We start from the raw sequence: 23662 nt of genomic DNA, 5'->3' as shown, positions 1-23662 counted from the left end.
GTTTTGCTTAAACAAGAAATCCTGCAGGATGCTCCCCAGAGTGGGCTCAGGTGAAGGATGCCACCATGAGGCCACAATACACCTTAAGTTAGCAATAGTTTAGCTATAAACACTACATTGTTTTCAGCTGTTCCTTTTACCTCCCATGACACTCGACTATCATACTGAATGTACACTGTTCCTATAAAAACATGTATCTCTACACAACTTCCTTTCTTGTTCTCCAAAGAGGTTGTTACATATACTCTCTTCTCCAGCATTTTCCATCCCAACATATAAACTCTTACTTTATAGAAAATAATATTCTTCCACTGCCCTGTCCTCTATTGAAAACTTACCTACATGAGTCCACCATTACTCCTTTCCTTCCTATTTATGAGAGGTATAATCTTCCACCTTTTTTTTAATAATAAAAAAAACCCCTGCCCAACTAGAGAATATAAGAAATGCATTCTTATATTCTCCTTTCCAAGGACAGCATTTATGCAAGTATGCCCTTCATACTGTCCCTTGCCATTCAGTCCTCCAGCCCCCTAGACTTGCTTTTTAATCTCTATTCTCCTCCTCTGGTTATAAGCACAATTAAATCTCAAGCATCTTTAAAACATAAACAAAATCCAAACTGTGTTAAAGAAAAAAAATCCCTATAGAAGAATCTATGGATTAAAAGAACTTTAGATTCTAATTCTAACAAACCAGTTATTAAAAAACAAACAAGTGAGATAACTGGGGGAAATACTGGTGAATTGAATACTGACTGGACATCTGATATTATGAATTGGGGTGTGTGTGTGAATGGGTAATTATGTTTTAAAAAGGAATCAATTTTGAGAGATACAGACAGGTATAAAGATAGGATAATATGATGCCTGGAATTTGCTTCCAAAAAACATCTAGGGTTGGGTGAGGGACAGATTGCCCATCTGTTTGAAAAGTTGAACAACCAACTAAAGAGTCTCTGCCTCTAGTCTGACGCTCCTCTTCTTAGCATAAAACATGTTCATATTAGTCCCTGGTTTAAAACCCTTTAATGTTTCCCCATAACCTAGAGATTACAGAGAAAATTTATCACATAAGATCCTATATAAGCCAGTCTTAATGTTTCAGTGTCGTTCCCAGCTAACCATACTATTCCTTACCCACATTCCTCTACTCTTTCACATGAGCTGCTCTATCCATCTAGAATACTTTACTTTGCTCCCCCATACTGTCTGCCTGCCCTAAGCTTACTCATCCTCCCAGGGTCACCCTCTAGGAAACATCTGCGTGTACCACTCCTCTTAAACACAGGGACTTCTTTCCTCAGTGTTTGCATGGCAGCCTGTGCTTACACGTAAACACGTGATATAAGACATTGCTCAATGGCTCTCTGGCTGGCCAACTGAGAGCAAGGAGTGTGTCTTCCCATTCAGTATTCCCAGCCCCATATGCTGTGCCTGACACCTAGATGGTGCCCAATAAATGGTTGTTGAATGAACAAATGACTGCAATTTGGAGGGGAAAAGATTAATCTGGACATAAAAATACTGGTAACTCTGGTGGGCTTTTCTTAGAGATACAACCTGCAAATTAAGATTCTACTTTTTGCAATACCTTTGTTCCATTTAATTTTATTCACATTATATTTTTTGCTGAATACTAAAATATAATCAGTATATAATTTACTTTTTCTAAATGTTCAGGGCTATTAAACAATAGAAATTTATGTTAAACTAAATCAGCCTATTCAAAGACTTAAGTCTGCCTGGTCAGAGCAGATTAATACACTTGAGAGTAAAAACAGTACAATTAATAATTATGTCAGGGCAACAGACATCATAAACCATGACTGTTGTGTACCTGTGACATGATAGACAGCTATCCTAAGTAGAGAGAGATAAAAACTAGGCTCTTTCTTCAGACAAAATAGGAATTAAAATATTCCCTCAAAATAGCAATAACTCATAATAAGCCCCATTTCTATTTCCACATTCTGCTAAACAGGGTATATAAATGGAAGTATTTAAATTATTTTGGTTTAAAGCCAGAAAACATTTTACAAGTAGCCATAATCAAAATTCAACTGTGGTAGAAATCACATGTGAACATTAAACTGCATTCATGTCCACAGTCCATATTTCACTGACTTCTACTCATCCTGCCAATTTGTTCCAGACAATTATGGATACTTGACATTCCAGCTCTAAACTGAGAATGAAAAAACACTTTCCCAAGTAGGGCAAATTATTCATGGATATTTAACATTCTCATTATAGAATATGATCTGGAACACTACAACACACACGAATCAAGAAGGAAATTATCTTTTTTTTTTTTCCTGTACGCGGGCCTCTCACTGTTGTGGCCTCTCCCGTTGCAGAGCACAGGCTCCGGACGCACAGGCTCAGCGGCCATGGCTCACGGGCCCAGCCGCTCCGCGGCATGTGGGATCTTCCCGGACCGGGGCACGAACCCGTGTCCCCTGCATGGGCAGGCGGACTCTCAACCACTGCGCCACCAGGGAAGCCCAAGAAGGAAATTAATGTCCAAACAATTTACTCTCACTGTTTCTGGTTCCCTCAGATTCAAAAAGATTTCTTCACACTCGGATAACAAGTCTGTCAGCAGTGTGGGGTCTTGGAAGGGTTTGGTTTCCCACGACTTTTGTACCCCTTCCTCCTCCGGACATAGAGCTAACATGTAGTGAGACCTTCTATTGGGGCAGCACAGAGAGGCAGCCAGCTAGGTGCAGGATGAGGTGTCAATCCCCCTCCTCTCCACACACAACCGGAGGCACGTTTCTTTCCTACTCTGCCTAACTACCATACGATGAGGTGTCAATCCCCCTCCTCTCCACACACAACCGGAGGCACGTTTCTTTCCTACTCTGCCTAACTACCATACAACGACAAAGACAAGGGAGGCAAGGCCAAATAATCTGCCAGAATCCTCCTAGACCCAACACACCTCTGTTTCTTTGGTTTACTAATGCCTGATAAAAGGATTATCACGGCAGGCACCTGATGCGGTAGCTTCCTCTCTGCTCTGAAAAAAAATGCAACGAAAACTCACTTCTGTGCCCTCAGGTTGTAACTGTGGCCCATTCTTCTAAAGAAGGGTGTGTTAACAGTGCATGCAAACACACACCAAATCTTCAGAAGAGGGGTCCATCAGTGCCCTAGCAGGTGATCAATTTTCTTTAAGCCAAATGAAGGTATCCTTTAACTCAGCCATTCAGAATTTCACATTTAACAATTTCAATTGGTGGACCAGGTCAAATTACAGTTTTTCTTTAAGTGGAATGACTCAAACGTAACAAAGATACCAACAATCTAATGTTATCTTGAGCTGTACTCGTTTATTCCTTCAACAACCATTTAAGTATCCATACTATGTTCCATGTTCCAGGGATAAAGCAATGAATAAAATGTGCCTGGTTCCAATGTGTTTTCTTCTCTTTTTGTTCCCGCGGTGCTCTGCTGCTGTGTGGGACACCGAATGGTGCTCACCCCCACGAGTTTCAGTGTCACCCCACAGGTGACCTTGCGTTAGTTCAGCTGTCACCCTGGCCAACTCCTAGTGAGTTTCCTAGAGAGTTTTGTTGGTACCCCAGCAAGGGGTAGTCCTCAGCCTGTGGCATCTCAGGAACTTCTCCACACTCCAGTGGACTTCAAAGATGTCTGAATCTCAGCCTTGGGTGGGCTCTCTTTTACATATATCCCTTTCTTATATACCCTGCCTCAGTTCCCATATCTGCTATTCCTCTATTCTTCAGAGTTCTCTTTACCCTTTAGTGGGTAATCTCTATGTGTTAGTAATTCTTCATATTAACTTTCCCTTGTTCAAATTACTATGTTTCTGTTTCCTGACTGGACCCAACACAGAATTGGTACCAAAAGCAGGGTGATTCCAGAAGACAGACTTACAGACATGGGATGTGGGGACTGATTTTTGTCACACCTTTGGGTTTAAATGCAATGCTAACAAGCACCTTACCAATGGGAAACAGGATGCTAAGTAATCCATGGCACACAGTGGCAATACAATTAGTTGAGCTATCAACTGTGATTGTGTTGAAGTGTAAACTAAAGCAAGTACCTGGGGAGCCCGCCCAACCAGCTGTTGTACTTGAACGTTATGGTGGTAACAATGACTACAATAACTGTCGTATGGCTAGATCCTACTGCACACACTGAGTGCTCACAGAAAGAAAATGACAAACTCAGGTCTCTCAAGCCCTGAGAGTTAGCCTGAAAACCAGACAGTGTATATCACAGCCCCAAAGAATCTCTTATTTCCTGTAGCCACAGGTCTAAAATTGTTAACAATAATTTTTTTTTTCATTACAAAATTTGTTGAACTCACAGTCTCACCAAGTTTCTCATGTGAAATTAGGACACTGACTGGAAAAGAATGGAATAATGACACTTGGAATGGAGACAACTAGTTATAGCTAGATGAAATTTATCACCTTGATGCCCCAAGTCACTCTGGGCCACACCAGAGAAGGAGCTGGCCCTTTGGTGCCTCGGATACTAGCCTTCCTGATTAAAATCCCTGAGAAAACTTCACCCGGGGCAGATACTTTCAAAGAGGACGCTCATTTCCCTCCTCGCCCACCACTACCACCCTCTGTTGCCGGAGACCCATAACCAGGTCAAATCTCAGCATGCTCTAGGGCAGGGTTTGGTAAGCTACAGTCCATGGGCCAAATCCACCCAGCCACCTGTTTTTGTACAGCCCACAACCCAAGACTTTAAACTAGTTTTAGGTTCACAGCAAAACTGAACAGAAGGTACACAGATTTCCCAAATACCCCCTGTACCACCATCCACCCCCCTGCATCAACATCCACACCACTGTGGTACACTTTGTTGCAATCAATGAACCTACACTAACATCATTATCACCCGAAGTCCATAGGGTTATTACATTTTTTAATGGTTTAAAAAATTAAAAGAGGAAAGAAAATTTGTGAAATTCACATTTCAGTGTCCACAAACAAATGGACACAGACACACTCGTTTGCTTACGTACTGTCTAGGGCCGCTTTGGTGCTACAGCAGCAGAGTTGAGTATTTGTGACAGAGAACAAATGCCAACCCAGGTCTAGGGAAACAGGTACACACTATGATCCTGAAGGAAATAGCTTGCACAGCAAAAAAAGACTCTGGTAATAATATATTGGCAGAAACCTGGGGAACATGTGTAGAAATAGATTCTAAGGACATTTGACCAAGGAGGGTAGAATATAATTCTATATTGGGCCTACTTTATTGATACAGGTTCACCTACTAGATATTCCAAATTTAATTAACTTATGCAGCTAGAAGTGGCTCTAACAGCTCACTCAGTTGGCTGACTAAAATTTGGACTCAACAGTGACCTACGTTTAATGAGAGAGATGCCAAAGTTTCCACGGCAGAGAATCCAAAGGCTTAGGAAGATGGAAATGTTCAATAGATTTTTCATCTGTGATCTAAGTTGCACAAGAATTCCCAGAAGGCACTGAGAAATACATTAGTCAGGGGGACCATCTGCATCCTTGAAAAGCTCTGTGGGTGTTCTCCTGTGTAGTATGTACCTGGTTCCCCTAGACCTGGGTTGGCAAACTTTATCTGTAAAGGGCCAGATGTAAGTATTTATGCTTTGCAGGCCATACAGGCGCTGTCACAACCCCCAGGTATGACCATGGGGGATGTCATCACTGAAGTGGATTCTCTGATTCCAATAGGGATCATGGGATCCTAGAATAGCAGAGGCCAAGTGGCAGCACTTACTTGCCAAAGACAAGGTGGGTACATCTGCCATAAAAGGCAGCAGGGCTGTATTAGTAATCAGAATGCCTTGGCCCACCAGGAGCTTTAGTGGTAGTTAATTGATTTCAGTGTTCCATAGGGAGCCTGCTAAAAAGTTTTTTCCTGTTGTATATAGATCGATCTGTATAACAGGAAAAAACTTTACCCCTGGTAGTAAAAACTGTTCTTGATAAGTCAGGATCAAGATCTCTCATCCAGTTTCCAGACCCAAGTCAATTCACAAACCCAGGACCCCTTAAGGAAGGATCCTGCATTGTTCCCACAAGTGCATACTGTGAATCCTGCCTCTACGCTTCCCCAAAGGCCACTTATAAGAGTGACTATTGATTAGGGAAAAGGAAATACCCGGACCTTTTAGGGATAACTAATTCCTGAGGTTCCAAAGTGCCACTGTGGCCAACCAGTCAAAGTGAGGGCTTATGGTAGTCAGGTAACAGATGGAGTGCTTAACTCAAGTCCAACTCACAGTGGACCCAATTGTTCCATGGACCCATTTTACGGTTATTTCCTTAGTTCCTAGATGAATAATTGAGAACAGACATAATTGACAAGGGTCTTTAAAATAGGGAGAGCTGAGTGGGAATCCCCCAGAACATCCCCTCCCTACTAAGATATTAAACCAGAAGCAATACTCTGTACCTAGGAGATTTAACGAGATTAATGTCACTATCACAGACCTGAAAGAAACAAAGGTGGGTGATATCTACCACATTCCCATTTAACTCATCAGTTTGGCCAGTGCAGGAGTTGGATGGATCTTGGAGAATGACTATGGATAATCCTAAACTAATCAGATTTTTCCATCTGGCAGCTGATACACCAGCACCTTTACTGGAGTAAATTAACATGGTCCCGGCACTTGGCACACTGCTACTGACCCGGCTAGTGTCTTTTGTTTCTATACTCATTTGCAAGGACCACCAGAAGCACTTTGCTTTTACCTGCCCTTTATATGCCTCTGAGTCTTGCCTCGGGCCTACCTCAGTTCTCCTATAATATAGCCCACAGTGATGCTGAACAAAAAATATCACACAGGCCCACTATATATTGGCACTATGCTAATTGGGTCTGATTAGTAGGACACAGCAAATATATGATCCAGTAGGTCCAATGACAGTTGAAGTGTCCACGGCAAATAGGGATGCTGAATGGGGCGTCTAGCAAGCAAAAATAACAGAATTCGAGAGCCCAAACCTCTACATTTTGGGAGAAAATCTATATTCTGCAGACAACTATTCACCTTAAAAAAAAAAAAAAGCTTCATGCTTGCTATTGGGCCTTGCTAGAGACTAAATGCCTAACCATGGGGCATAATGTGATCACACGACCATGAGCTACTCATCATGAACTAGATGTTGTCTAACTCATGCAACCATAATGGTGGGCATGTGCAGTACCAACCCATCATCAGGAGGAAACATGTAAGAGACCAAATTCAAGCAGGTCCAAAGATATGAGTAAGTTACCTAAGCAGGTGGCTCAGCCTCCCTCAACTCTGACTCCTGTTGCAAAGCCCCCTCTCCCTTAACCCATGCCAAGAGCCTCCTAAGAGTTCCATATGACCAGCTGAATGGGGAAGTCTGGTTTACACATGGATCTGCACAATATGCTGGTACAGATGCAGCACTACAGCCCCACTTAAAGGTAACCCTGAAGGACAGTGTAGAGAGAAAACCCTCCAAGCGGGTGGAACTTTGAGCAGCACATCTGGTTGCCCCTCTGCCTGCAGTGAGAGATGGTCAGAGCACAGATTTACATTGTTTATACTAACGTATTTGTGCCCCAAGTGACTAATCATTAAAGGGCACTCATTGTAAAGGAAGCCCTTAATAACCAGGTTGACAGAATGACATGCTCTATGGATATCAGTCAGCCTCTTGCCCCAGCCACCAGTGCTTCCTCAATGGTAGGGAGAGAGGCTATGTATTGGATCAACAACATGGACTTCCCCTAAACCAGGCTGACCTGGCTAAAGTTACTGCCAGGTGTGTCTAATCTGCCAATAGCACAGACCCGAACTCAGCCTCCTATAGGGTACCATTCCCAGGGAGACCAGCTAGTTGATTACACTAAACTTATATCATGGGGGGGGACTGTGGGAGCAGTTAGGGAGGGGCAGAGATTTGTCCTCAGTGGACTAGACATGTATTCTGGATATAGATTTGCCTTCTCTGCCTACCTTGCTTCTGCCAATGCTCATAAAATGCCTGATCCACCATCATAACATTTCACACAGCACTGCTTTCAATCAATAAAGTCATTTCACAACAAATTGAAAAAAAAAAAAAGGACTCAAGCCCATGGAATTAACTGGTATTGTCACACCCCATCACCCAGGACGGCTGGCCTAACTAAAAGATAGAATAATCACCTACTGAAGACTCAGTTACAGTTTCAGCTGGGAGACAACACCCTAAAAGAATGGGGTAATGCTTTGCATCAGAGACCCTTATAGAGTGCTGTCTCCCCAACAGCCATAATATGTGGGTCTGAGAATCAAGAGGAATAGTACTATATCCAATAACCCACTCATCGAATTTTCACTTCAACTCCTGGCAACTTTGAGTTCTGTTAGTTTGAAGGTCTTAGTCCCCAAGGAGGAAATATACCTACCAGCATATATAACGGTTCAACCAAATTAGAAAATGAGACTCCTACATGGCCATTTGGGACTCCTTATTCCACTGAACCAACAGGCAGAAAAAAGAGGGTTACTTTACTGGCTGGAATGATTGAGCCTCATTATCAAGGGAAAACTGGGTTGCTGCAACACAATAAAAGCAAGGAGGACTATGTCTGGAACCCAAGGGATTCTCTGAGGTACCTCTTAATACTTCCATGCCAATAATAAAGGTTCATGGAAAACTAGGGCAACTAAAAAAAGGGCCAGACTACTGAAGAAATGAAAATTTGAAATTCTGGATCATTTCACCAGGTAAAGAATTTCTACCAGCTGAGGTTCTGGCTGAGGGCAAAGGGAAACATAAAATGGGTAGCTGAAGAAAGAACTCACAGATATCAATTCTGGTCTCGTGACTAATTACAGAAATGAGAACTCTGATGGCTTTGTATATTTTCTCTTTGTTATATTCTGTTTATTTGTACATTCTAACCATTTTCTTCTTTTCTTCCTTCTTCCCATTATTATAAGTTGTCAAAGGTTAACTTTTCAATCAGTCTCTTGACAAAAGAATATTCAGTGGAACTGTGATTTGAGGAGTGATTAATATATCCAGCAATGAATACCATGACTACTGGTACTGAGCATCTCATTTTGGGGAAAGGATGAAAGCTGCTTCATCATATGAGAGACAGCTATATCTTGTTAGATGCAAACAAAAGAGTTGTTCTGTTGATATGTGAAAGCTCAAACATATGTAGACAAGTACATATGGATGCTAAGTAGCCAAAGGGGTAGATTGTGCCAGTTATCAATTTATTGCTTCTCAGCTCCAAATTGCCCCTTCACTACCCTGCTTGTGATAATGGAGCTGGACCCTGTAAACATCTCTCCTTTGCCAGTTGGCATGATACTAAGGTTACTACAAGGTGATGGAGGCAGGGGCTTCTCTTCCTGCTTCCAGCGTGCTTTTCCATCTTCTTGCTCCTGTGGTGCTCTGCTGGTATGCAGAACACCCAGTGGTACTCATCCCAACATGTTTTAGTGGGCACTCCTGTGAGCATCTTCTCAGGCAAGTTCTGCCAGTGCCCCAAGCTGGCTTCCTGGTGATTCAGCAGCACCTCCATGTACGGTTTCCTGTTTGCCAACCTTGGTCTACATCTCCTCAGCAAACATCCAGTGAAGATATCCAAGATAAGAAGCTGGCTTTGGAGGAGGAGGGTATTCTTCCAAATTTTTCTTTCCTTTGTACTCTGCCTCAGTCCTGGGGTAGTAACTGCTCCCCTAGGTAGTAACTGCTCCCCTGCCATTCTTGGATTCTTTAGAGTTCTCTCTACCCCTCAGTAGTTAATTCCCTGTTCAAACTACTGTGTGGTTTCTGTCTCCTGACTAGGCCCTGATTGATACAGATACTGAGAATTAAATCAGCAAGAGGGCTAAAAGAGTAAAAAGTTCTCATCACAAGGGGAAAAAAAAAAAACTTTGTAACTAAGTGTGGTGATGGATATTAACTAGACTTTTTGTGGCGATCATTTCACAACATGTACAAATACCAAATCATTATGTTGGACACCTGAAACTAACAGTGTTTTATGTCAATTATACCTCAATAATAAATAAATAAATAAATAACCAACCCGTGAGATGACTTAAATCCACATTATAGGAAAAAATGGGGAAAAGAATGAGCGACGTTTAATGCAAAGAAAAGAAATCATAGGGCACATGCTAAGCTCTAGTTAAAAGGCTGTCGTGTGCGTGAGAGAACACACTGCATCTTTGCTGCTCACGACCAACAACTACAGCAGCTGCAACGGCAGACTAGCTCTTTATTTTACACGGAAAAGCAAAGACCAGAAATATCAACGTTTACTGAACAGAGAGCAGAACTCTTCAGTGAAGACCTCTAAGAAGTCTAATGTCAATACCTAAATTTGTAATTTACACATCTTTGCATCTTCTCGGCTCATTTCAAGTTGTTGTAATCCCCACTGGAGGATCAGCTGTCCCAGGTTTTTGCAGTAACAAAGTCCTAAATTAATTTTCTCACAAGGAACAAAACAAAGGCTCTTCCTTCAGTTTGCCTGGAATCCTTTAAAGTTTCACCTTCAATTCTGTCCTCTAGAAATAGAGAATCTCCAAAGACAAAGGACACCAAACGCGCTCTAGTTACATCCAAGTAAAATACTGTTATACACTCATTTAAATAGGAAAAGGGGCTGACGGCCGAAGAATGATTTACTGGCAGAACTATATACTAGGTTGAACGCGTAAGAACTTTCTATGTGGACATTAATCATTATCCCAATATCATTTTACATTTATTAACCCCTTCAACCAGGTTACAAAGCACTGAAAATATTTTCTGTCCCTTAACACAAACAATTCTTTTATTACTCGTTCTCATTTTATAGAGGAAGAACTTTGGGCTTAAAGAGGGCAAATAACTTGCCTAAGAGACCAAAGCTAGCAGGTGGTAGATCTAGGCCTGTTCTTTACACAGCTTTCTCAAATTTAAACAAACCACTAAGGGGATTTATTTCCAGAAAGACATGTACCAATAACCTGTCAAAAATTATTGCAATTATATCTGACCTTGCTCTCAACGTTCTTTGCCTACATGAGGCCTGAAACAAACAGAAAGAACCACCTACTCAGAGAAAAATGCTGGTGAAGAGAAAGGAAGAAAACATAATCAAACTGCTCAGGCAACTTCACAATATACAAAAATGTAAGCTAGATAACCTGTTTATACACAAGACAGCAAGGTGGCCCACTCCTCTTCAACGTTAAACAAAACAGCTGTTATGGTCTAGGACAAAAGTTTGTAATTTTCTCAATAGCGCAGAAAGATCATAGCGCAAGTCTTTATTACTTTAAAAAGTTGTTTTGTTTTGTTTTTTTTTTACCTCAGTGACAATGTTATAGCCATGAAAATGTATTAGGTAAAGAGGGAGATGGAAAACCATAACAGACTTAACATTGTCAGGGACACGAGAGTAACATCAGAGCAAATGGGCTGAATGGCACATGCTCAGGCTCTGCCACGGGAGAGGGGAAAGGATATGTCTGTTTCAAGGACAAATGTAAAATTCCCTGCCACGTCTCTTAAATGCTACAGAAACACAGCAAGGGATCTATGGGCCAAAGTCTTTTTTTTTTTTTAAATAAATTTATTTACTTATTTATTTGTTTGTTTTATTTTTGGCTGCATTGGGTCTTTGTTGCTGTGCGCGGGCTTTCTCTAGTTGTGGCGAGCGGGGGCTACTCTTCGTTGCGGTGCGCGGGCTTCTCATTGTGGAGGCTTCTCTTGTTGCAGAGCACAGGCTCTAGGCGCACGGGCTTCAGTAGTTGTGGCACACAGGCTCAGTAGTTGTGGCTCGCGGGCTCTAGAGCACAAGCTCAGTAGTTGTGGTGCACGGGCTTAGTTGCTCCACGGCATGTGGGATCTTCCCGGACCAGGGATCGAACTCGTGTCCCCTGCATTGGCAGGCGGATTCTCAACCACTGAGCCACCAGGGAAGCCCTGGGCCAAAGTCTTGATATGCTTTAGAATGACCCAGAAATCCCCTCCTTCACTGCTAGAGGGGCTCTGCCGTGGCTCCTCCCCCAGAGCTCCCCTCTCTGCTCCCATCAGTGCCTCCTCCCAGCCTTTCGCCTACCTAACTTCCATCTTAGGAGACATAACACTGCCAGTTTAGAACAGACTCCTTCCTTAGAACCACATTTCTTTCCTCCACTTATTTTTTTTTAAAAACACATTCAACAAGATTATTCATTCAATAGCTACTGTGCACCTACTCTATGCCAGACACTGGTCTAGGTGCTGGGCCACAGCAGTGACCAAAACAAAAGCCCCACCGTCTCATAACATTTATCTTCTAGTGGGGAAAGTCAGACAATAAACAATATAAATAATTAATGTGTACAAATAATAAAGCGACAGGTGCCATGGAGAAAAATTAAAGCAGAGAAGTAGGGGAGAAAACTGGAAGGGGTACAATTTTAGGTAAGATAGAAAAGACCTCGCTGAGAAGGTGGAGAGCGAACTACGAGTATATATGAGGGAAGAGTATTCCAGACAGAGAAAACAGCTAGTGCTCAGAGCCCAAGGCAGGGGCCCACCTGGCTTGTCCAGGAACCGTGGTGAGAACACCAGTGAAGCAAAGTTAGCAAAGGGGAAAATCAGGAGACGGGGTCAGAGAGGTGACAGGGGTCACCTGTCCCATGGCCTTATGGTATCTGGTAAGGACTTTGGCTTTTACTCTGAAATAGGAAACTACTGGAAGACTCTGAGCAAAAGAATAACATGATCTATGTGCAGGACCACTCTGGGTGCTTTTGAGAATATACTATAAGGAGCAAATGAATGCAAGGAGGGAGACTAATTTGGGAGGTTACTGCAATAGTCACAGTGAGAGCTGGTGGTTCAAATCAGAGAAGAGCAGGAGGTTGGTGAGGAGTGGTCAGGTTCCAGATCTATTTTTCTGACAAAATAGATGCGGGATGCAAGATAGGGGAAGGCAAACATTCAGCCTGAGCAACTAGAAGAACATTCTGTTTCTATTTAAAGAGCTGGAGAAGGTTTTAGTCTTTTTGTTTGTTTTAGTTGCAGGGGTGGGATCAGAAGTACAGTTTAGGACACCTCAAATTTGAGATGCCAACTCTACATCTAAATGGAGATTTCAAGCTCTAATTTCAAATTTTCTTAGTTCTCATCCAACCTCCTCACGGAATTTAGCTAATATTACATATGTTCTTACAAAATGTTCCTTTAAACTCTGGTTAGCATTTAAATAATGTTTATAAATTTGTGCATTTCTCCCTGCAACTGGAAAAATTAGAACAAACCCACAAGGCAGCTAACATATAAAGCAACACTTTAATTCTAAAGAGGTCTGTACGTACACGATGGTTAATTTGAAAGTCACCTTTTATTTTAAATGAGCTAGCTTTATTTATTTATGTCTACCATTTTAAACGTGCAGTTCAGTGGCATTAGGTACATTCACACTGTTAGGCAAACATCACGGCCATCCATCTCCAGAACTTTTTTTTCATCTTGCAAAACTGAAACTCTGTACCCATTGAAAAATAACTTCCCATTCCCCCCCTCCAATTCCTATCAACCACCATTCTACTTTCTGTCTCTATGAATTTGATTACTTATAGGCAGTACCTCATATAAATGGAATCATATTAAGTGGCATCAGCATTTGTCCTTTTGTGACTGGCTTATTTCACTTAGCATAATGTCTTCAAGGCTCATCCAGGTTGGAGCACATGTTGGAATTTCCTTCCTTTTTAAGGCTGAATAACACTCCATTGTATGTATATATAACTTAGGTTGCTTCCACCTTTTGACTATTGTGAATAATGCTGCTATAAACAAGGTTGTACAAAGCCCCTGCTTTCATTTGGGTACATATCCAAAAGTGGGACTGCTGGATCATACAGTAATTCTATTTTTAATTTTTTGAGGACCTCCCATACTGTTTCCTATAATGGTTGCACCATTTTACATTCCTACCAGCAGTGCGCAAGAGTTCCAACTTTTCCACATCCTCACCAATACTTGTTATTTTCTGTTTGTTTGCTTTAAAATAATAGCCTAGATCCTAATGGGTGTGAAGTAGTATCTCATTGTGCTTTTGATTTGCATTTTCCTAATGATTAGTGATGTTAAGCATCTTTTCATATGCTTATTGGCTTATATATCTTCTTTGGAGAAGTATCTATTGAAGTCCCTTGCTCTTTTTAAATCAAGTTGTTTTCATGTGGTTGAAATGTAGGAGTGCTTTATATATTCTGGATATTAACCCCTTGTTAGATGTATGTTTTGTAAATATCTTTTCCCATTCCATGAGATGCCTTTTTACTCTATTGATAGTGTCTTTTGATGCACAAAAGTTTTTAACTTTGGTGGAGTCCAATTTATCTATTTTTACTTTTCTTGCCTGTGCTTTTGGTGTCACATCCAACAAATCATTGCCGAATCTAATTTCATGAAGATTTTGCCCTATGTTGTCTTCTAAGAGTTTTACAGTTTTAGCACTTACATTTAGGTCCTTGATCCATTTTGAGTTAATTTTTGTATACGGTGTAAAGTAAGGATCCACCTTCATCCCAACACCAAGACTATCTTTTCCCCACTGGACGGTCTTAGCGCCTTTGTCTAAAATCATTTGACCATATATACAAGGGTTTATTTCTGGGCTCCCTGTTCTATTCCTTAGACTATATGTCTGTCGTTATGCCAGTATCACCACGGTTTTAATTACTGTAGCATTTTGTAAATTCTGAAATCAGGAAGACTGAGAGCTCTAACTTTATCTTTTTCAAGATTGCTATTGCTTTGACTATTCAGGATCCTTTGAGATTCCATGAGTTTTAGGACAGATTTTTCTATTTCTACAAAAAAAGGTAGTTGATATTTTAAGGGAAAAAATCCTTTGAAAAAGCACTTTTTTTCTTTTCCATAATGGTTCATTATAGGATATTGAATATAGTTCCCTGTGCTATACAGTAGGACCTTGTTGTTTATCCATTCTATATATAATAGTTTGCATCTGCTAATCCCAAACTCCCAATCCATCCCTTCCCCCGCCTCCCCCCTTGGCAACCATAGTCTGTTCATATATAATAGTTTGCATCTGCTAATCCCAAACTCCCAATCCATCCCTTCCTCTGCCCCCACCTTGGCAACCATAGTCTGTTCTCTATGTCTGTGAGTCTGTTTCTATTTCATAGGTAAGTTCATTTGTGTGATATTTTAGATTCCACATATAAATGAGATCATATGGTATTTGTCTTTCTCTTTCTGCCTTACTTCACTTACTATGATCATCTCTAGGTCCATCCATGTTGCTGCAAATGGCATGATTTCGTTCTTTTTTATGGCTCAGTAATATTCCATTGTATATATGTACCACATCTTTATCCATTCATCTGTCAATGGACATTTAGGTTGTTTCCATGTCTTGGCTATTGTAAACAGTGCTGCTATAAACACAGGGGTGCATGTACCTTTTTGGATTACAGTTTTGTCTGGATACATGCCCAGGAGTGGGACTGCTGGATCATATGGCAACTCTATTTTTAGTTTTTTAAGGAACCTCCATACTGTTTTCCATAGTGGCTGCAACTTACATTCCCACCAACAGTGTAGGAAGGTTCCCTTTTCCCCCATACCCTCCCTCTCCGGCATTTGTTATTTTTTGACTTTTCATCGATGGCCATTCTGACCAATGGGAGGTGGTAACCTCACTGTAGTTTTGATTTGTGATAATTAGCAATGGTGAGCATCCTGAAAAAGCACTTTGAATCTTCTACCAGTGACTGATATTTCCCTACTGTTGCTGGAAGCTCATAGTTGGAATAATCATTTGTATACATCCTCTTATCCACACCCCAGAGTTTTTCACAAGGCATTAATCCTTGAACAATGTAAAAAGCATATAAAAATTAGTATTATTCAAATTTCTCCTTAAAACATTACGATGGGAGCCCTAAAATATATGAAGCAAAAACTAACAAAATTGAGAAATAGGTAATTCATCAATGATTGTTGTTGAAGACTTCAGTGCACCACTTTTAATACTGGATAGAACAACTAGGAAGAATACCAACAAGAGACAGAAGACCTGAACAATATTATAAACCAAGCAGACCTACCAGACATTTATAGAACACTCCACCCAACAACAGAAGAACATACATACACATGGAACATTCTCTAGGACAGACCATATGTTAGGCAATAAAACAAGCCTGAATATATTCAAAAGGATTGAAATTACACAAAGTTCTCCAACCCCATGAAATGAAATTAGGAAATGACAACAGTAAGTAATTTGGGAAATTCCTAAATATGTGGAAATTAACAACACCCTCCTAAATCACCAATAGGTCAAAGAAATCACAAAGGATATTAGAAAATACTTTGAGATGAATGAAAGTGAAAACACAACACTTAGGAAAACCAAAACTTATGAGATGCAGCTAAAGCACTGCTCAGAGGGAAATTTATACCTGTAAATACCTACAATAACAGGGAAGGAAAAAAAAAAAATCTCAAGTCAACAACATAACCTCCCACCTTAAAGAATTAGAAAAAGAAGAGCAAACCAAACCCAAAGCAAGCAGAAGGAAAGAAATAACACAGATTGGAGAGGAAATAAATGAAATAGAGAAATGAAATAAAAAAGAGAAAAACAGAGAAAACCAAAGTTGACTCTTTGAAAAGCTCAATGAAACTGACAAATCTTTAGCTAGACCAATCAAGAAAAAGAGAGATGACTCAAATTACTCAATTCAGGAATAAAAGAGAAGACATCAACGCCAATGTTACAGAAATAAAAAGGTTTCTAAAGGAACACCAAGAACTATGGTATGTCAACAAAATACATAACCTAATTGAAATGGACATTCTAGAAAGATAGAAATTACTGAAACTGATTCATAAAGAAAACATTAGGATGGAAAATTCCAAAACTAAAATTGTGGTTAGTTACACAGTTTCTAACAATTAGGCTTGGAAATTAGTTCCATGATAGATGGAGTTGAGTCAAATTTCCCAGTATAGAAATCAAAGATCTCATATTCCATGATAAAGTACAGGCAGACAAATCTTTTGTTGAATTAACCTCTTGGTTAATTGGACACCACTTGTGCCCCCCGCCTCTCACCCTTTAAATCCCATCCAACAGGACTAAGCTGTCTTTGTCCACAGCAGTGACTAAGTTAGTAATACTTTACTGTATTGGTTTTTCATCTTTCCGTTTTCACTTTTTGCAGTCTCCCACTCTTGTTTCCTGAGATCACTTCTCAAAATAAACTACCTACATGCAAAACCCTTGCCTCAGCCTAGATTTTCTCCCAGAAAATAGTGCCTAAGAAAGGCTTTAAATAGGCCTTCAAACTTCCGTTCCTTCCAACTACCTTTCTGATGATTAGTTAGCACTTAAGAAGATCCACTGAGACATGACACTGTGGTAGAAAGAGCACAGCACTTCTTCCCAGACTGGGTACAGCCTGGAGCTCTCTTATTAACCTAAGTTCAACCTCTTCAAATGAAAAATGGATACTGTTATCCATTCAAAGGCACTTTACAAACTCTAATGTGTTATACAAATGACAGTTACCCTTATTACTAATGAGATGTATCAGACAGAAGAATCTGTTCATGTCTAGATTCAGGTAAAAATACAAGATCAACTTATAGTAGCTGTGTGTGAATGTTAGTTCTATGAGTAAAAATCTTCTGGACTCTGATAGAGTGTGGCTCTATCTACAATGCTTTAGTTTTTCTGAGAAAGGAGAATGTATTCATATATTACTTACCGAATTACAAATAAAGTATTTTACAAATGCCTTTTACATACTTACAAATGCCTTTTGACATAGGGTAGAGTATCATTCCACAAAGAGAAGCAAATTATATAAACGAGGTAACAGTTTAAAAAGTATTTCAGAATTATGGACTCACTCAAAGCTCAGGAAGAAGCTATTTTGTTTCATTTAACACAAAACTCCAACAGAAATAGAAATCGAATGGCTCACAGTATAATTAAATGCTTTGCTTAAATGAAGGTTCTTAAGCTCAGTCCCTGAGCTGGTTTCAAGGGAGTGCTAAACGCCCTAGAAGTAAATATAACATGTGTGTTAATGGGTACATGTGGATTTTTCTGAGAAGTTTTATATTTTTACCAGAAAACAATAAACCAAAAAAGAAAAACTTTAAGAAACATTAGATGTTGGTATTTTACTGGTGTGTTTCCAAAATGCAACGCATATCTGAAAAAAGAAAGGAAAAAAAAAAACTAAAGCTTTGTTTTCAGGATTTGAGGAGGGGCAGTGGGAATGGCTGCCTTGCTGTGTCTACATCTAGGAACACAGTGTGCAGCTTTATGTTCAGGCTTCATTTATGAGCGATAATGCCAGCATATGGGTTGGTTACAATAGCTGTTCAGAAACTCTAACATCACAGATTTTTCTGTTAAGATTTCACATTTTTGATGACTTAAATTTTATCTAATACAAAATCCTTTGCATTCCATCTGATGATACAAGTGACAGGGATGAAACACCTAGGATACTTTCTGTGTCATGACATTCTAACAAAGCAGTTTTACTGTTTCACTGCTGTGCTGACCCGAGGGAATGATAACACATCCCATTCAGAAGAGTTATCACAATAAAAAGCCATGACTCTGATCACAATGGAAACCACCAGTAACACTGCCATTTGTGGAGCACTTAGTGTACTGCATCTAGCCCCAGTGTAAATAACAGTAATTTGGCTCCATGGCAGCAGAGATGTTTATTTGTGGTTAAGTCTTGTTAAGCCTTCATTGTAATGAAAACAGCATCAAAATAAAATGGAGGATAATCCAGTTTTACGCATGACTTAGAAATAAAACTAACACTCTGTTCCTGCCCCACCAGTCCTGTGTCTTTGTCCAGAACCCTCTCTAGTCTCCCAGCCCCACCATATTACCAGGCCAACAAGGAGGAAGAATCCACCTGAAGCCGGGTTTCATCTCACTTTCATCAAAATGAATACACTAATAAAACCCAACAGTTGTTCCCATCACCAAAAGTTTAATCCTAGGGTACCTATAAGGTTAGTCAAGATTGAGAATTATTCTTTACAGTGCTTATATTATTGTGCTTCAAACCTAAGAACAGATTATTGAGCTCTCTTAATGCAAAGAAACCTAAGAACATTAAATTGAGCTTTCTTAATAAAAAGAAATGTTTGCCAAGCTAAAAAAGTTCTTTATGCCATGCAAATTACCTTAGGTATTCAGTCTTTTAACGTCTTAATTCAGTCAACATACTGCGTTTGCAAATCTATCTACTGTAAAGACACACTAACCCACAATGGCTAGGAAATTGGGCATTCCATTGAATTCTTCCCAGATACAGCCTACTAGATTATCAAACAATAAGGTTACAAAATTAAAATGTTATTGAATGTAACACGTTTTATATATTAATTCAAAAGGCATTTTAGGAAGACTGTGAATGTGAATTTTAATTGGACTAAACAAAACATAAGTATAGTGTTAGAAAGTATCTAACAGTAATTGATACACCATGGAAACTGTCTTTTGGAATAACTTCTTATTGCTACTCTGCCAACTGTCTTTCTCATCAGATGCTATAAAATATCAAATAGTCATTTGGGCTTCTTAACTCTTATAGATTCCGGATAAAAGGGAGTTCACTCTGATAATCCAAAATGACAACGTAAGTGAAGGTGCCTGGCAAAAAAGTAAAAAGCCCATATAATTATGGAATTACTATGAATCGGATTAGAAGCTTTGTCAGACCAAGAGCTCATGTCTCAAGGGTCTTTAATTACAAAACTCATGTTCTGGCCACATTATACTTCAATAATTAAGACCCCAACCAAAATCCAGTCCATACGGTGTTGGTGTAAGATGTTTATTAGTGTAATTTATTTAGCACAATGATCACATTAAAATGTCCCAATATACAGAACTGTTGAAATCTAAAGTCACAAAAAATACAAACTTAGGTGAGTGAATAAAGTTATAAAAATATTGTTTAAAAACAAAGTTCTACATCTTCAACACTGGGCCAAAGAAGGAAAAAAACACGAGAGAGAGAGAGAGAAAGAGAGAGAGAGAGATTGCACATAAGAAACAACACATTTCAATAGAGCAACCCTGACAGGTCTTGGCTACCTCACCAGTGAGATCCTGGGCCACTGGGTGTGACCATGATGGCAATACAGCATTTCATTGCAGGACTGGCTACTTCATATGAAGCTATATGTGAAACGTTACATTTATTTCCTTCAAAATGAAACATCCAAGTGAAACAGAGCTAACAATATACACTAAATTTTAGCTGGCTGATAGTAGAAATGTTCAACAATTCCATAAATTCAAAGAGAAACATTTGGAAAAAAACAAATTTCAAAGAGAAATAAACATGACAAAATGGAAATTAAAGTGGAATAAATCAATGTCAATAATGAAGTGTGAGTGTATGTTTCTGACCACAGCTATACCACAGGGGTCACACCCAGGCTTTTCTACCCACCTGTCACCTAGACAAACTGCAGAGATTAGTTAGAAGTGATGGAAGGACGTCAAGCATGATTTTTTAAAGTTAGCACTAACAGTTGTGAAAAGTTCCTTGGCTGGGAAAAAAAGTCACAAAAAAATATGAAACAACTACATGCCAAATGAAAAGAGCTATGTTTTATTTGATGGTGCGCTCTCCTATGGTATTTTTCATATTTTTCTCCTTTGCTAAGAGTTTTCATATTTACCAACTGCTTAGAATGTTAGCATAAGCACTTCCCTCTAAAATGTGCCTCCCTTAGCGTCTTCTCTCCAGAACCCACAGAAGGAATTCCTGGCAGACGAAGAAGCCACAGGACCACAGGAGGGAATGCTTCCTAAATTCCAGAAGTCACTGCAGGGTCTTGGTTTAAACTTTCATAATATTCTAACTTTCCCATCCCCAAAGTAGTTTTGTATCAGGGGACCTAAAACAATGTACATCTCAAATCTTCCTCAGAACATGGTGCCAAATATTTAATCTGAAATAATCAGTAGCTTAGTGATTATACAAACCTGCATAGTCAGTAAGAGGATAGAAAATTTTAAAGAGTATCTCACATTCCAGATCTTAAACCAGAACTCCTCTACAATTTCAAAACATGGCCCATGTTTTATATTCTATTTCTAAAAATCCGATCAAAGCTTATCATTTGAAAAGTTCCACAGTATTTGTCCCAGATGGTTTCAGATTTTTTTAGCTTTAGTTTGGGAAAATGAGGAATGAGAAAAAGGAAGTCCTATTGGGACAATCCTCAGAATGTGTGAAAGTAAATCCTAAGGTTCGTGGCAAAGGACTTGACACACAGGTATTTATATGTGACCCACCAATCCCACCTCAGGGTGTACAAAGGCACCTCCACAGTTCATAGGGAGGCTAACACTGAACAGAGCTGGAGTCCAGTCAGATAATCATTTCATTAGAAACCTAATAATTGGTTGTAGTTCTTCAATGTGTTGCAATTTAACTTCATTCTCAGGTTGCTACAGAAAAAGTTATTTTCTATCTGTATCAACATCCCAGTATTCTAACAATACAGGATTCCATTTTCCTTAACTTCCCAATTATTATCTTGATAGTTCATGATCATGTTAAGAAAGTTGGGATATGAAATTCCACACACAATAATAAGGCTGTCAAATTTTCAGGAGAATCTAAGCCTGGACAAATAGATCATAATTTCGTAATAGAAACAATTTCAGCCTAACTTGCAAATAACAAAGGATGATTTCATTTCAGGAAATATTTTTCAAAGTTTAATCAGAACTACTCTAAATTAGAGAACTTTAAATTAAAATAGCTATAATTATTCAGATGTTAGTAAGGTAGAGAGAAACATAGGTAGCCTGAAAGATGAATCTACCCTAAAAGCGAGCTCACAGAGGGAGGGAGGAGGGAGAGAAGAAGGGAGGTTCACGGCAGTGCTGGTGGCCTCGATCCCTTTATGAAAGCACACCTTCTCATTTGCTGCTACATTACCCTGATTCAGGTTGAAGATCTGAAAACCAAATGAAAAAGGCCAACTAAAAATGTTTAAAGAAAAGAAAAATGTGAGACTGAATTAAATTAAAAAATGAGTTTTAAAAGAGAACAAGAAATAAAAGACATTAGATGACCTTCATAAAAATACTAAAATTAAAAAGAATTCATCTGGTACTTTGTGCTCACAAAGGGAAACGAGGTTCCATCAAGCCCTGTGGAGCACAAAAGGAAGCAGGTGGTTTGCTCAGGCATCAGCAGAAATGGGCCCCGAAGAACTACCCTCAGCTTCTTCTATATCGTGTCCAGGAAGGAAAGCAAAGCTCTGCAAAATGCTGAAGGTTTTACAAGTGTAACGGTGCTTAGGAAAGATCACTGGTCTGGTGTTGCAGCAGCCCCAGTGTTGAGAGACACGCTAGGCTTCTAGGAGGAGAAAAATAGAAAGAGAGGAAGAAGTAGGAAAGGGAAGGAAAGGGTGGAAAAGCACAGATCATTAGTAAACAGCAAGTTCAACATTGCAAGATGCTCATAAACCCTTTATACACTGTCAGCAGAGCGGGTCTGCTCTTAGGACTACAGATTAACACTCTGAAGGAAGCAGAAGTAGGAATTTCCAAAAGAGCATGGAGCTACATGCTCCAGTTAGTGATGGCCAAATTAGAATGATGTCACAACATGCTCTGAAAACATGCACTCTTGGCCCCCTCCCTACTCCTTTCCACCCCCAATGAAACATGCATATTTTCAGTAAAGCACCTTCTTTAATATAGTCAAGAGGTCAGGTTGAGAACACAACATCTCCCCAGGTGTGCAAACTATATTCTACACAATGGTGGAGAGGTGTCCAAGAGCAGAAAGACCTGCTCTCATAATGGCACTGGGCAGTTCATAAACAGCTGGGTTCTTTTTTGCAGCTAGAGAACTGAAGTCTTCAAACAGTAAGGGCCAGGCTGCATGTTCTTCCTGTTCTTTTTTCCTGCACAATTAAGCTGTGGCAGTGGGAAACAATTGCTACATAAAGTCTGAGTCTCCTCTGGTCAGACCTGACATCCTGATGGAGAAGAAACCTATTCTAGTGTGGTAGTCATTTCCTTCCCGGATGAAAATGGCATTCATTCTTCCAAATGGCTAACCAAATCAATCCCTTCAAGCCATTCCTTCCCCTAGCACTGCCTCCTCATTAAAGAAAGCTGAATTTATTCATTTTTTAAAAGTTTGTGTTCAAGCTTCTTCTCCTTTCATCATGGGGATATTTCTACAAACATTTTCTTAAAACCAAAATTATATAGACCTTTGCTTTCAAAGCAGACACAGAAACAGTCAACACTACATACGAACTAAGATTATCAAAAAAACAAAAAAAATTCAGTTCACAAAACTGGAAGATAAATAAGGTCGCACTTCAGGTTGTTTCTAACTTTTGAAGTAAAGAGTTCCTAATTAATGAGTTGCTAATAAGGATTTATTGTCACTGGGTAAAACTATCATTCACAACTAATAGAACCTAGTCATCAGTAAACCTAACATACAAAGATGTATACAACATTTCTAAAGGTCACAGAATAAAGAGTAAATCCTGGAATAACCGCTAGTGATAACAGAAGGCTTTTTGGAAGCCTTAGAAACCGAGAAATCCTATGGTGGCTCAAGGAAAGGCTTCTCAAGG

General features: G+C 39.7%; 1 protein-coding gene across 12 annotated transcripts in view; it reads right to left on the bottom strand.

Annotated features, from left to right (window-relative positions):
• MAP4 (microtubule associated protein 4) overlaps nucleotides 1-23662 on the bottom strand; it is a 170668-nt gene that overhangs the window by 67885 nt on the left and 79121 nt on the right. The gene's annotated exons all lie outside the window — the stretch shown is intronic.

Source organism: Mesoplodon mirus (genome assembly GCF_964341445.2).
Source record: "Mesoplodon mirus genome assembly, chromosome: 12".
Lineage (NCBI taxonomy): Eukaryota > Metazoa > Chordata > Mammalia > Artiodactyla > Ziphiidae > Mesoplodon > Mesoplodon mirus.
Note: the sequence above shows the minus strand (reverse complement) of the source record. Positions and strands in the feature narration are given on the sequence as shown.